Source organism: Anas acuta, chromosome 1 (assembly GCF_963932015.1).
Source record: "Anas acuta chromosome 1, bAnaAcu1.1, whole genome shotgun sequence".
Lineage (NCBI taxonomy): Eukaryota > Metazoa > Chordata > Aves > Anseriformes > Anatidae > Anas > Anas acuta.
Window position 1 is genome coordinate 121123496 of NC_088979.1, and position 13128 is coordinate 121136623.

The 13128-nt window shown below is 47.0% G+C and overlaps 1 long non-coding RNA gene across 1 annotated transcript; it reads left to right on the forward strand.

Moving 5' to 3' along the window:
* Positions 1–343: 343 nt before the first annotated feature.
* Positions 344–1137, forward strand: LOC137864246 (uncharacterized). The gene is made up of 3 exons (XR_011101394.1): positions 344–574; positions 690–897; positions 993–1137. It is a non-coding gene; the product is annotated as an uncharacterized lncRNA (long non-coding RNA).
* Positions 1138–13128: the final 11991 nt, after the last annotated feature.

Sequence of the window (13128 nt, forward strand, 5' to 3'; positions counted from 1 at the left end):
TGCACCAAATTAAACCCATTTGAGGAAATCATGAGTGAGCTGGTTGCTTTTTTAGACTGAAAAATTCTCTTTTGACAACATTGCAAAGTTCGCGTTTATTTTTGGCCTCTTGGCTGAAAAAATGACCTCCCTTTAGACTCCGCAAATATAAATAGAATTGACACTTTAATGATCAGTTTTCACAGGCAAGAATAATCCAGTATCCCAGGCATTAATATTGTTCCAAATCTGGATGCAGAGGACGGTTTTACAGCTTCTGTGACTCGAAATTAAAGCGTCCCTGTCACATCTAAGATCTTGGGGAGGGTGCCTGAAAATAAGAAGCATCTGAGGGGAATTACTGAAGTGTTATCTCTCTGAAATGCCATAAGGTGGCAGTGAATTAGAAAATCGGTGCTATTTCTGGGTAGAACAAAGCTTTTAAAAGCTCGGTAGCGGTGGTGGGGAGGCTTTATTTTTTTTGTTTGTTTGTCTGGGGGCTCGCATTTGTCTGCTTTCATTTCAGGTATCACCCTGAACGTCACATCCAATCGCCTTAATACACTGAGCAGGTCTGCTCCAACGTGCACGAGCAGTAAGTAGACGTGCGCTCCTGCACAGGGAGCTCCTGGTTTTCTTTCTCCTTTGCTTCCTCTCTGGGCAATCAGCAGGAAGATTTTCTGTTGCCTTTTTGTTTGCTTACCTTGCAGCTATTACTGGGTCATTCCAACATCAGCCACGGTGAAGAGGGAAGGAGGGTGGTGTATTGTGCCTCGGTAAGGCTGATAAGGATGATCGTGCAAGGCTGCTGTGAACTTTGGTACGCCAGTGCATCACACTCAGATTAATGGATCTACCAGTTTGGCATCTAATTCCTTAATATTGCCAAGGGAATTAGCCAAGAAACAACGCAGCGAGGTACTGTAACGGCTTGTCTCGTGGGTAGTTGGCATGGGCAGGCTCAATGGCTGTGGTTGAACTTTAACTTTTCCTTTTTTTTTTTTTTTTTCCAGTGGAAAATCAGAGATTGTAACAGTAACAAATTTACCGACTGCTCAGGCGTTAATGATTAGACAATAAATCCTGAAAAGTGGTTTTGATTTTTGTCCCAGAACAAAATCCACGCGAATCTATGTTTAGAACGCAGCACTTGCGTTTGTTTTTTCGGAGCGGGACAGAAGTTTTTAATCCTGAGAACCCAGCATTTTGCAACGATTTCCTGTCACAGAACATGTCACCACCGACAATTGCTTCAGAGAACAGCTGATGTTTTGCCCAGCTGGGTGTGCGTGGGCGCACCTAGGCCTTGCAGGACGCCAGGTAGGTTCACCAGGACCGACAGAGCCAGGTGGTCCGAGCACTTTAATGCAACGGGAGCTACAAAAAACTTCTGCATCCCAGTTTTGCGGTGCATCATAAGAAGCCAAGACACCCCGTGCAGGTTCACGGGGACATTGCGACACACAGAAAACATCTGTGACTCACTCAGTGCACCCTGAGAGAGACAACGGGTTTCACACCGTGCCAGGAGAACGTGTTGCTAAGTTTGATGTCTTCCCTTGCTCCAGCATTTGTCAGACCACACCTCATTCATAAATAACCCTGGAAAAGCAGTGCCCAGAGCCAGAGAAGCTGTGTCAGTCTGGTGGTCCTTTGACAAGCCTTCCAGATATTTGTGCTCCCGAAAGCAAAGATGATGCCCATTCCTGCAAGACTCTGAAAAGGTTTAAATCTAGAAAAGTGTTGGGCTCTTCTGTGTGCATCATCTACCTCCCTCACATCAGATTCACTCGAGCAGCCCAAGACAGACATCTATCTGCTTTCTGTTGTGCTTCCCAGTGCTCCCAGCCTGCCTGTCTGTTTCTGCAAAGGGGATACCAAGGAGCAGATGGGTCACTCTCTCAGCAAGAAATTAAAATTAAACCCAGTGGTGTTGTGTTAACAATGGTCCCCGGAGCTTACCAGGGCTCTCTACAACACAATATTAGAGGAAGGGCCCATGTGTGTCCCGTGCTCACTATTTCCACACCTCCCCAGTCGACTGCCAACGTGTCTGTCCAAATAAAAGGAGTTAAAGCCAGCCTGATCCCAGAGGCCATGAGTCCCTTCAAGCAAATCTTGTAGGTCTGGAAAGCCTTGGCTTGAGAGACTGGGAGCCAGGCCCGACAGCCGACAAAGGAGATTTTTCTCCACTTCCCCCTTCAAACAGCGGGGGGATGTTGCAGCAGCGTAATGAGACTTGCTGTGCCTCCACAGAAACACAGGAAGGGGATTCACTCATCCCTACTGAAAGAGTTTTCAGAAATTGAGCACCGCTTACAGTGCAAGGTGCCAACAGAAGGAGAAAGGGCCTTCGGGAATAGACGTCTGCGTGGTGAAAAGAAGCAAAGAAAGCCATCCCGCGCCTGGCACAGCCTGCCTGGGCTGCTGGCCTCGCTGCAAGGGCTCCCTGCAGGCTGAGATCACCACCCATGGCTGCAATGAAATGCTCATCCAGCCCTTGCCGGAGCATCTGCTCTTACTCTAGCTGAAAATAACCACATGGGCATGGCTCTCCCTGGGGGAGGAAGGAGAAGATGGCTCTTGGTGGGTTACAGCCACGCTTGATATCCACAGGGCAGACTGTGGGAAGCATGCTTTGTGCATAGCAACATGCAACATCCAGAAAAATGTTCGAGAAGGGCTATAAGAACTTGGTCATACACCAGCCACAGCAGCGAGCCCGCTGTGTTGTTACCTGGGGTCTTTAGTTCACAGCCCAGAATTTACAGCAGTGATTCTCCTCAATTTTGTCCTATTTTAAGAGGTGACGGAATGGAAAGTAAGCGGAACCCGTGAGACGATGCGTAGATAATTACGAGGTGGCCAGAAGTGTAACAGTATTTTCATTCTGCTCATTGAGTTTTTGCCAAGCAATCTAATTAATTTAATGATCCCTGTCCCTGGCTGCTCGCTAATCACCATCACACACTACTTCCTTCATATCTGGCTTGCAAACGGTTACTAATTGTTGCTGCGTCTTGCGTTGTACATCTGGTGATGACAGCTGCCGTGGCCCTGAGATGGAGAGACAGCTGTTTTTAAAAGGAGACTTCCCTCCCAGATCTCTAAAACATCTGGAAAAGTGTGGCGTTGAAACCAAGTTGCTGAATATGAAAACTTATCAGATATGTGCACGGGCTAAAGGGAAGGGGTCTGCAAACACAAAGCTTGAAAGTGTTTCACTGCAACTGGAGTGGAAGAGACTCACTGCTGTGTCCTTAAAACACGAGTCCTGGATGTTTGCCATAAAAAATGCCCATTTCCCCTAATTCCCTGTTGACCGCTTGGCATGGCAAAATCTTTTACACTCTGCACAGCAGAGCACACCTCCTAATTTGATCAAACTAACAACTCACATTACTTTTGCTTCAGCGTGTCGGACGTAATTAAAAAACCTTTCTACGAGAAAAGGGTTCGGGATCAGGCAGCAAGATCTAGCTGGCTGCAGACAAGAAACGGGTAGCACGAAAGCACCAAAAAGCCTTAGAAATCCATGGAAACAATTGCAAGCCTTAAAAAATAATATATATAATAATAATAATAACAATAAATCAGAATCTCATTTCCTCCTGAACATTTTGTGACTGTGATTGTTACAAGCAACCTATTTTTTTTCTCCTCTGTGTTTGTTTAGTGTATTTAACAGCGCCGAGCGTACAGGCCATTGTTTTGCTAGTGGTCAGCAATGCTTATCTCCTGATCTCGCCCAACGCTATCGCTGGCAGGCTGCTCTGCAGTCCTTGGATTAGCACTCATCTTGGACTCTGTGAGAGGCTGCAAATCACCAGCAGCAGCAGCAGCAAAGCTGGGCTCAACAGGCAGCACTGAGCAGGCATGTGAGGACACGGAAAGGAAATGGCTGAGCTCAAACAAGGTTAGCGCGATTGGAGCGGCAGTCACTCCAAATGAGCCCTGAGAAAGGAGCCTACAAGCAGAAGAAAAAAAAAAAAAGCTGGTAAGATTAACAACGCCTTCTTATAAAGGAGTCATTTCAGGACAACTGACATAAGGGAAGTGCTACATTTATTTATTTTTAATTGGGCTGGATTCAAGCCATTTCAAGCTGATGATGCCATGCCGAGTTCACAGGGACTTTCTCATTGCCTCATGGTACAGGTGCAAGGGGACAATGCACTTAACGGGAGATATAGCACTTTTAAAAGCAAAAGAAGGAAATCTTTTTAAATTAAGAAGTTGTTGTGCATGTTGTTTTTTTTTTTTCTAGTCACTGGAAGGTGAGAGATGCCTCCAGGAGATGATTCAAGTTCTCAAGTGGGGTTGCCCTGGAACTTCACCTGGAGGATCTTCTCTTTTCTCCACGTGTATGGAGATTCCCTAAAAACACCCGTCTTGTAATGGGGCTCTGGGGTAAGAAGCCTCCCATGAGATGACAGGAAGATAGCTATTTTTCTAACAAGGCTTTGAAATCAGTGGTGCAAGATACCACCAACTCAGAAAAGCTGGTAGAATCTGGGCAACTGCCTGGGTAATACTGACCTCTGAAGGAGGTAATGCTAAAACCTTGGTGTTGTTGTTTTTGTTTTGGTAGGTGATGTGAAATCTGCTGCTTGAACGCAACTTTCTAACTATAGAGATCAATGCCCACCTTCCAGTATGGAAAGGTTTGCAAAAGACTCTGAAACACCTTGAACTGACCATGGTCAGGAACAAGATATTGGACTACAAACCAGGGCCTGAGCTATTTGATGTTCGAGGAATCCCTTCTCCAAGATCATGACTGATTCATGTTGACAAGAAGGAAATCAAGCAAGGGTGGCAGGAGGCCTGTGTGGACAAAGAAGGAGCCTCTGACTAAACTCTAACATAAAAAGGAGTTGTCCAAAAGGTGGAAGCAAGTGAAGGTGACCCAGGAAGGAGACTTTACCTCTAACACTGTTCTTTAGCAATCCCAGGCCTCTGAGTTTGGGCCCCACAAGTGCAGAGTGAGCTGGCTAAGTGCAAGGCCACTCTTTGAAAGATCATGGTGATCAGGAGACGTTCCTGAGGCTTGAAGGCAAGAAAATGTCACTCGTATCTTCAGGAAGGGCAAGAAGGAGGATCTGGGGAACTACAGGCCGTTCATGAAAAGGTGATGGAGCACCAAATCATGGAAGCCTTTTCCAGTCATGTGAAGAGCAGAAGGTGATTGGAAGTAGCCATCATGGAGCTACAAAGGCAAAATCAGGCTTAATCCACCTGAGAGCCTTCTACAAGGAGATGACTGGCTTGGTGGATCATTGGAGAACGGTGCATGTCATCTACCTCAGGTTTAATAAGCCTTTTTACACAGTCTCCTGTAACACCTCTATAGACAAGCCGATGAAGTATAATCTATATATCAGTAATATAGGTTAGTGGACAGCGAGGTGGATCAAAAACTGGCTGAATGTCCAGCTCCAGAGCATCGTCATAAGTGGCACAAAGTCCAGCTGGAGGCCAGTCATTAGTGGCGTATCATGGGGGTCAGTATTAGCTCTTTTACTGTTTAACATCTTCAGTAATGATCTGAATGATGGGGCAGAGTACACCTTTGGCAAGTTTGTACATTATACAAAGCTGTGAGGAGTGGTGAATACACCAGAGGTATGAGCTGCTATTCAGAGGGAGCTCAACAGGCTGGGGAGCTGGGCAGAGGGGAATCTCGTGAAGTTCAACAAAGGGAAGTGCACAGTCCTGCACCTGAGGAGGAGCAGTCCCATGCACCAGTACATGCTGGGTACCAACAGTCTGGAAGACTCTCTCTAGTGAGGAAAGACCGAGAGAGCTGGGACTGCTCAGCCTGGAGAAAAAAAGGCTCTGAAAGGATCTTATCTATGTGCATAAGTATCTGGTGGGAGGGAATGAAGAAGAGGAAGTGAAGCCAGGCTCTTCTTAGTGGCACCCACTGACAGGACAAGAAGCAGTGGGTACAAATTAAAACACATGAAACTCCACCTGAACACAAGAAAATGCTCTTTTTACTGTGAGGGTGGTCAAAGACAGGAGCAAGTTGGCCAGAGAGGCTGTGGGGGTCTCCATCCCTGGAAATATTCAAAACCCACCCGGTCATGGTCCTGGACACCCTACTCTAGCTGACACTGCTTGAGCAAAGGTGGGCCAGGTGATCTCCAGAGGCCCCTTCCAGCCTCAGTGATCCTGTGATCCCCTACAGTAGTTCCTGGAGCACTACATGCTGTCAGTTCTCACAAATTGTGTTAAACCTGATTTTTCCTTGAGGTAATTCCAGGCATTGTTAATACAATTAATTGTACGGGGTGCATGTGCCTCTGAGGACGAGGTGGCTATGGAGAAACGTGAACTTAATGAAATAGTCAGAGGAACTGTACTTGAACAAAACGCAAGAATTGGGGATCATCACTCACGACCAAGGCTTGGTACATGTGCTTTCAGCAGAATAAGCAAAAGTGTGGGCAGATGGAGGCTGACAGAGCACACAGGGCAAGGTCAGACGAGAAGTGGGAGATGAGTGACTTGTGACAGCCAGTGCTGAGCACCGCACATAAGAATTTCAGTTGGATTTCCCAGTCCCTGACAAGCAGTGCAATGTGAGCTGGGCTGTTTGTATGATGGAGGTGGTAACATTAAAGCACCAGCACTGAACCAAGACAGGGCGCCAAGCAGCAGCAATTAAATCAGAGGCAATATTTTCAAGCTGAGCACCCAGAAAAGAGAGAAAGCACAATTAATGACTGCCTGGGAGAGCTCTGACTTAAATGACCACCCAGGAACTCTGAAGCAGAGGCAGTTCTCCAGGGCAGCAGTCAGCAAGCTGAGCCAGAAGCCTGTCCTTTCTCCAGCTGTGTTCCCAGTCTCCTCCACAGCACAGTCCTGGCTTATTTAATGCACTGAGCCAGGATCCCATTAAGAAAACGTATGTGATCATGCCATTAACATCTGTCTCGCAAGAGAAGATTAGAGAAACATTTGTCAAAAATGGTCTAGGAATAATTGGTCCTGCCCTGGGGCAAAGAGATGGGCTGGAATACCCAGATGGCTCCTTAAGGTCCCTTCTAGGGCTGTTTTCCAAAAAAATCATACATGCCATAGAAAACTAAATTAAGTTTTCATAAATTGTTTTAATTCCAGACTTCCCTAAACCCTGAATTCTTGATTTTAGAGACTTTTTGGCACAGATTACAGCGTGCTCTTTTTTAGGATCACGGTTGATTGGTTTGAAAACAAACTCAACCTAGCAAGGATGCCACGATACGGACATCCACAGGCTCAAAAGCTCGTAAGTTAGACCCACCACTGGGACCTCTTGCAGGGACTGGCAGAGGCAGCCTTGGTCACTGTGCCCTCTCCAGCTGATCGAGGTGAGGGTGGCTGTAGGAAGAGGTCGCTGTGCTGCTGGCCGGTCTTGGGGGCTCACTCGTCAAAGCCACGTGCTGGCAGCTGATGAGATGAGAGACTCAAGATGACTGAGTTTCCTACCAAACTCCGCTGAGCAACATATGCCAGCAGGAGCTTTTTATCTTTTTCTGTCCATGTTATCTCCTATCCTATTTTTCCCACACACTGCTCCCTACCTTATTTTTTTGCCCAACAGCTGCTCCTAGCCCCTGAAACCTTGGTGGCTTAATCCCACGCTCCATTCTCACTCAGAAAATGAAGCTCCCCATCCTTCCTCCTCCACCCTAGTCACACCATCTCTCCCTCCTCCCCCGGATATTCCAGCTCCAGTCACAACAAGTTCTTCAAATGGATTTACCCGTTTCCTGCCATGACTGGCTTTCACATCCACTTCTTCTGCCTTGTTGCTTCAGCACCAGCATGGTGCTCACCACACAGCTGAGCGAAACACCACTTTGCTCCCAGCCCAGTGCCCCCATCCCATGGCAGTGACTGCAACGACTTGCAGGTGGAGCGTGCTCGGCCTCCACCTGGAGAAAGCCCAGCAGCTGCACGGAGATGGAGCACATTTGGTCAGAGTGGGCTTTCAAGGGATGATCTGGAGATGGCTTTTTTGTCTGGAAAACGCTGAGGCCCATAAAATTCTCAAGAGCCATAAAAGCTGGATTTCCAGTTTTTGTGGTGTGAGGGAGATGAAGTGTCCTGGCCAAAATAAAATAAAATAAAATAAAATAAAATAAAATAAAATATATAGTAGATGTGCTCAAAATTAGGAAAAATGCATCCTTGTTGGACTTGGTCTTGGAAATATCCTTAATCACGTTCACTTTAGCTCTTCCAGAACATTCTGCATGAAAAAAATTTGGTATAACGTTTAGATTTTAAGAAAATGATAAGCAAGTGAATCCAAGGTATTTTTACAGAGAATGCAGCCTTAGTATTCACAGGGATACTAAGATGATGCAATAATAAAGTATTTCACCTCCTTTCACTTTTGTTTTTCTCCTTTCCCTTCTCACCAATTATCAAAAATCTGCTAATTGCTTCATACTCCGAGCCTCTAACATTTCACTCTTCAGTGGAGACCTTTTTGCTGCAGGACAAAGTCCTCATTATCTGGAACATTTCCTAAATTAATTGATTCCACTGGTTACTGCAGAGTCATAAAAACAGTGGTATTAAACTGGGGACAAAAGTCACAGGCAGAGGGAAAGTAGCACTACGCTTGAGCAGCTAAAGCGGTCTGAGCGCCGTCCTTCCCAGCGCAGTGTCACGGACTCCTATTAAACAGATCGCTTTGTTTTGCAAAGATGATATTCAGGCTTATTAAATAAATTGATGTTATCCCGGGCTTGGGCACGCTTGCCAAATTGCTGAGAAATGCCACCAGATTTATCTTACAGGTGGAAGTTCCTGTGCCCTATCCAACAGAAATGGCCTTCAGGAAGACAGCTATTGCTGCCTACACGACATGAGCCAATCCATGTCTTATATCTGTTTTGGTCAGCCCAGCATTTCCTTTAAACTCTACAGGTAGATTGCAAACTTGCAAAAAAACAATGAGACAGTGGAAATTTCGCTGTAATGAAAGCATGTCTCTCAATACTTGCAGACACGTTGCAGCAGAACAAAGCTGTGACCTGTTCTTTCATCTGCCACCCTAAGGGCAGGAAGATCTTTAAAAGTCAATGCCTCATTTCTGACTGTGCATTAGAGCAGCCTGGACTGGTCACAGAGGGAAATTATTTTCTAACATCCTGCTAAGAGACATAAAACTCAGTTGCTCAGCTTTCAGCCGCACGGAGCTTGGCACCAATCTGGAAACGCAGTGAACAATTTTTGAAACAATATCGTTCCTTAGATTTCCAGCTGCACTGAAGGTAGGTGGTCAGCGCAAAACCTACCTTATCTCCTGCTGCTTCTTCAAGGTTGATGGCTGTCTGGGCCAGGAGGAGGACAGCCCAATTCTGCTAAGTAAATTGGCCCCTGCTGTGTCCAGCATCGAGGCATCATCCCTCCTTGTAGGACGGTGCCCCCAGGCAGCCCAGGTTCTGATTGCATAGCACTCATTTTTCCCAGGGGAAAGCTGCAAAAGGATTTTTTTTTTTTTAAAAGCACTTTAACAGATTTATCTCACTTGCTTTTGGTGTTGTTTCTAATGCTGTCATTATCTAGAATTTCCACGTAGTGGTAGAAATCTTAGGTTTGCTTCAGCAGATGCTTGAATTTCTGATGGGGAGATGAATTCTTGGCTCTTCCTAATCTGTGATTGTCAAATCCAATTAATTCCCGGTGTTGGGGGTGATTCCGAGAAATTGGTATGTTTCCTCTTTGTGTAAGGACACAAATATATGCAAGAGCAGGCACAGAAACATGACTTGATTCACTAAAACCAGCTGTTTGAAAAAAGTCATCCAAATACAGCAAATACTTGGTTACTCAACATCAGTCTCCACTGCCATCCCTGGCCACTTACTCATGTTTTCCAGAGGATGTCTGGGATTTGCACTGAGGTCCAAGCCTTGCTGGCTGAGAAAGGCACCAGGGCTGGGAGCATCAGCTCTCATTTTCCTGTTCCTTGATGGATTGAGCCATCTCCCTCCTCGTGAAGCACTCAAAGACTTTTATTTTTGCAAATATATATTAAAAAAAAAACTGAATATATCTCAGGGAGGTGGCCATGCATTCACTTGAATGACAGGTGAGTGAGACAGTGGGAGAGAAGAGAGGCTGGGATTTTTCTCTCTGAGGTTAACGCAGCAGCCAGTTGAACAGGTGAGGCTTTTGACTCCCAAGGGAAATTAGACCCCACATTGTCCTCAGGTACCCCTTGTCGTTGCGGGGTTTGTCAGCTTTAAAGGCAGAAATTTGGATGCTCTCAAGCAGCTGTTCCTGGAGGCAGCGGGGGCTGAGAGGTTCTGCATCACAAGGTGGATTTCAGCCCAAAAGGTTTTTGGGCTGAGAAAACCTAATACCACAGGGGTATTAGGAGATGTTAGGAGAACGAGGGAAAAGACCACTCCATCAGGGAGCGGCAAAAAATGGGTTACAGGAGCATGGGAGCACTGTGTGTGTTTTTCTTACCACTATGAAAAATGCTGTAATAGCGAGAAAATGAGCTGATACCCGCAAAAGAATAACCCGCCATCAAGTGAAAGATTCACCTGTCGGAGGAAAAGCCTTTATCCAGCACCTGTATTTGGGAATTGTTTGTAGCAACACAGCTGCTTTCAAACAAGGACTTGAATTCGCTGTAACCATGCACAGGGTATCCCACTGCTCACGGCCCTGCCCAGCAGCGCTGTAAATTCAAGGTGTGGTTGCATCAGCTAATGCTGCTCCTGCCGTCCTCTTTGGTGTGAAATATTGCCCTGCTCATTTGGGCTAGATACGAGGTGTAATTGCCTGGAAACCAGCACACACCTCCGGGAGGGTGCCCTGCTGCTTGCATTCACCTTCAACAAAATGTGTGTGGCATTGAATCACATCATCAGGGCGCTCTGCCTGGTGTGCCTTCATTTTCCCCTCCGGTGGGCACCTTGAGGGATATCGGGGGTTTCCTAGGGAAATGGGGTTCCTGTGGGTGTCCTAAGTGATGGGATGCTCTGACAAGCAAAGGCTCGTCAGGGTTTCTGCACCGGCCAGGCATGAACAGGCCTTGCCCCGTGAGTGCACTGAAGGACTGCTGCTAAACCCAGCACCCGAGGGGTACTGGAAACCCCTGGCCCATGGGCAGGCTTTCAGAGAAAACAGCTCCTGCTAACTCCCAGGATAGTTGCCTTTCCGATGTCCTAACCACCAATGAATTTCTACTTGTCTGCTTTTCAAGGCCGTGGTCCTGCTGTAGCACTTCACAAGCGGTTTCAAGTAGGCCTTGGAGGTCTTTCGTCCTCTTGGGAAGAAAGGGCCACGCTCTCCGTCAGCACGAAAAAGAGCAGGTTCAAGAAGGAAGAACAGCTCCTGACAAGAAGACAGCACTGGCATGAGAACAAGTAGATAAAAATAGGCCATGGAAAGATGTGGGCTGGAAATCACAAATAAGTTTCCTCCCCGTCAGAATGAGGTTCTGGAATAACCTGCCAAGAAAACTCCGAGTGACTCCCAGGATGGACTGTGATAAATTAACAAGGGGAACTTCATGACTCACTGCCTGTCATAGCCAGGGAATACGGCGATGACTAGGAGATCCCTCCTAGCCCCGCATTCCTGCCGATATGATAACAGGAGGCCGTGTACGGGGTGGTAAATGCTGAATCACTGGGCACTTTTTATAGCTGGGTGCAAAGTACCTTGCAACCGTTCCGGCTGCAAGAACCTCCAGGAAAAAAAATATATATATAATAAAAATAAATAAATGAAATGAAATGAAATAAAATAATAAATAAAATAATTAATAATTAAATGAAATGAAATAAATAAAATAAAATAAAATAAAATAAAATAAAATAAAATAAAATAAAATAAAATAGAGAATAAAATCCTTATATAAAGGATAGCACCATGGCAGCACAAAGCATGAAGCTGCAGATACCTGAGACAGAAGAAAACCAGCTCAGCTACAGAGAGGGGAGAGGTGGTAGCGTGGGCATGGAAGCAAGAGCCCTCACCTAGAGGTGCGTGCTTGGAGGTGAGCGTTCTCCAGAGGCTTTGGTCTGCAACTCTAATTCAGGAAAGACACTTAACTTGGAGCTGTGTTTGCACGCCCCATGCTCTCACTCTGCCATGTGTGTGGGGAGATTGTTTCCCCAGTTGCACGGTCATAAAATACAGCAGGAAGTCATTTCACATCTACTGCTAAAACAGCCACATAGCTCCTACCTTCTCAGGACCTGTAGGGTTCTTTTATGGTGTTTTTTTTTCCTGTCTCCCAAGGACGAGACCAGCACGAGGCTGTGACCAGGGTGCAGCTTGCGTTGATGAGTTTGATGCCTCACAGCTGGGCACCTACAGCTTTGCTGTCCCAGCTTTAGGTGCAGACTTTGGGGTAACAGCAGCACCTGGAGGAGGACCTAGAGGTAGAGGCCAAGGAGGAGGCACAGATGAAGAACTGGATAAGGCAAGAGACTGGCCAGGTATCTGGGCTCAGGAGAGCACCGTTGCTCAGGAGGAGAGCGGTTCACTGCAGCCCTCGTGGCTGTTGGACCCATATTGATGTGGGCGCTCTCTCACCTCCCCAAAACCTGCAACCCTCGTCATCTAGAGACCCAGAGCCACCGACTGCTGCTCCCCACGCTGCCACGTCCCACAGCTAGGTATGCACGGCATCAGCCCTCTGTGTGTCCATGGAAAGTATGTGTGTCCCCACGGCGTGTGGCTGGCCTTTGTGGCTGCTCGTGACCAGACAGAGGAAAGAAATTGCCCCCAAATTCCAGTGAAGGGTTTACAAACACACCACTGGTTCAAAGTCCCCCAGAGGATTTTTCTGCGTTCGCCAGTAGATTTCAAGTTAATTTTTATATCAGCTGCTTCCAGATGGCTCAGCGTTTGATTGTTCCCCGTGACCATGCTGCCATCTCTCCTAGCCCTAAAGCAAACTCTAACCAGGCCTGAGGAGGACAGGAGACCCCCTCACATCCCACCTTCAGGGGTCCCGCAGCAGGCAGAGCCCCCTTCTTGCCGCATCCCACCTGGCAGGCACCAAACCCAGGACACCAAACCCCACTGCTTCGCCCTCCTCCTCTGCAGGGGTGGGCAGGAACGGGTAGCAGCCCCAGCCCTTTGCCCACCACCTGCCCGCTGTGGTCAGCATCCATC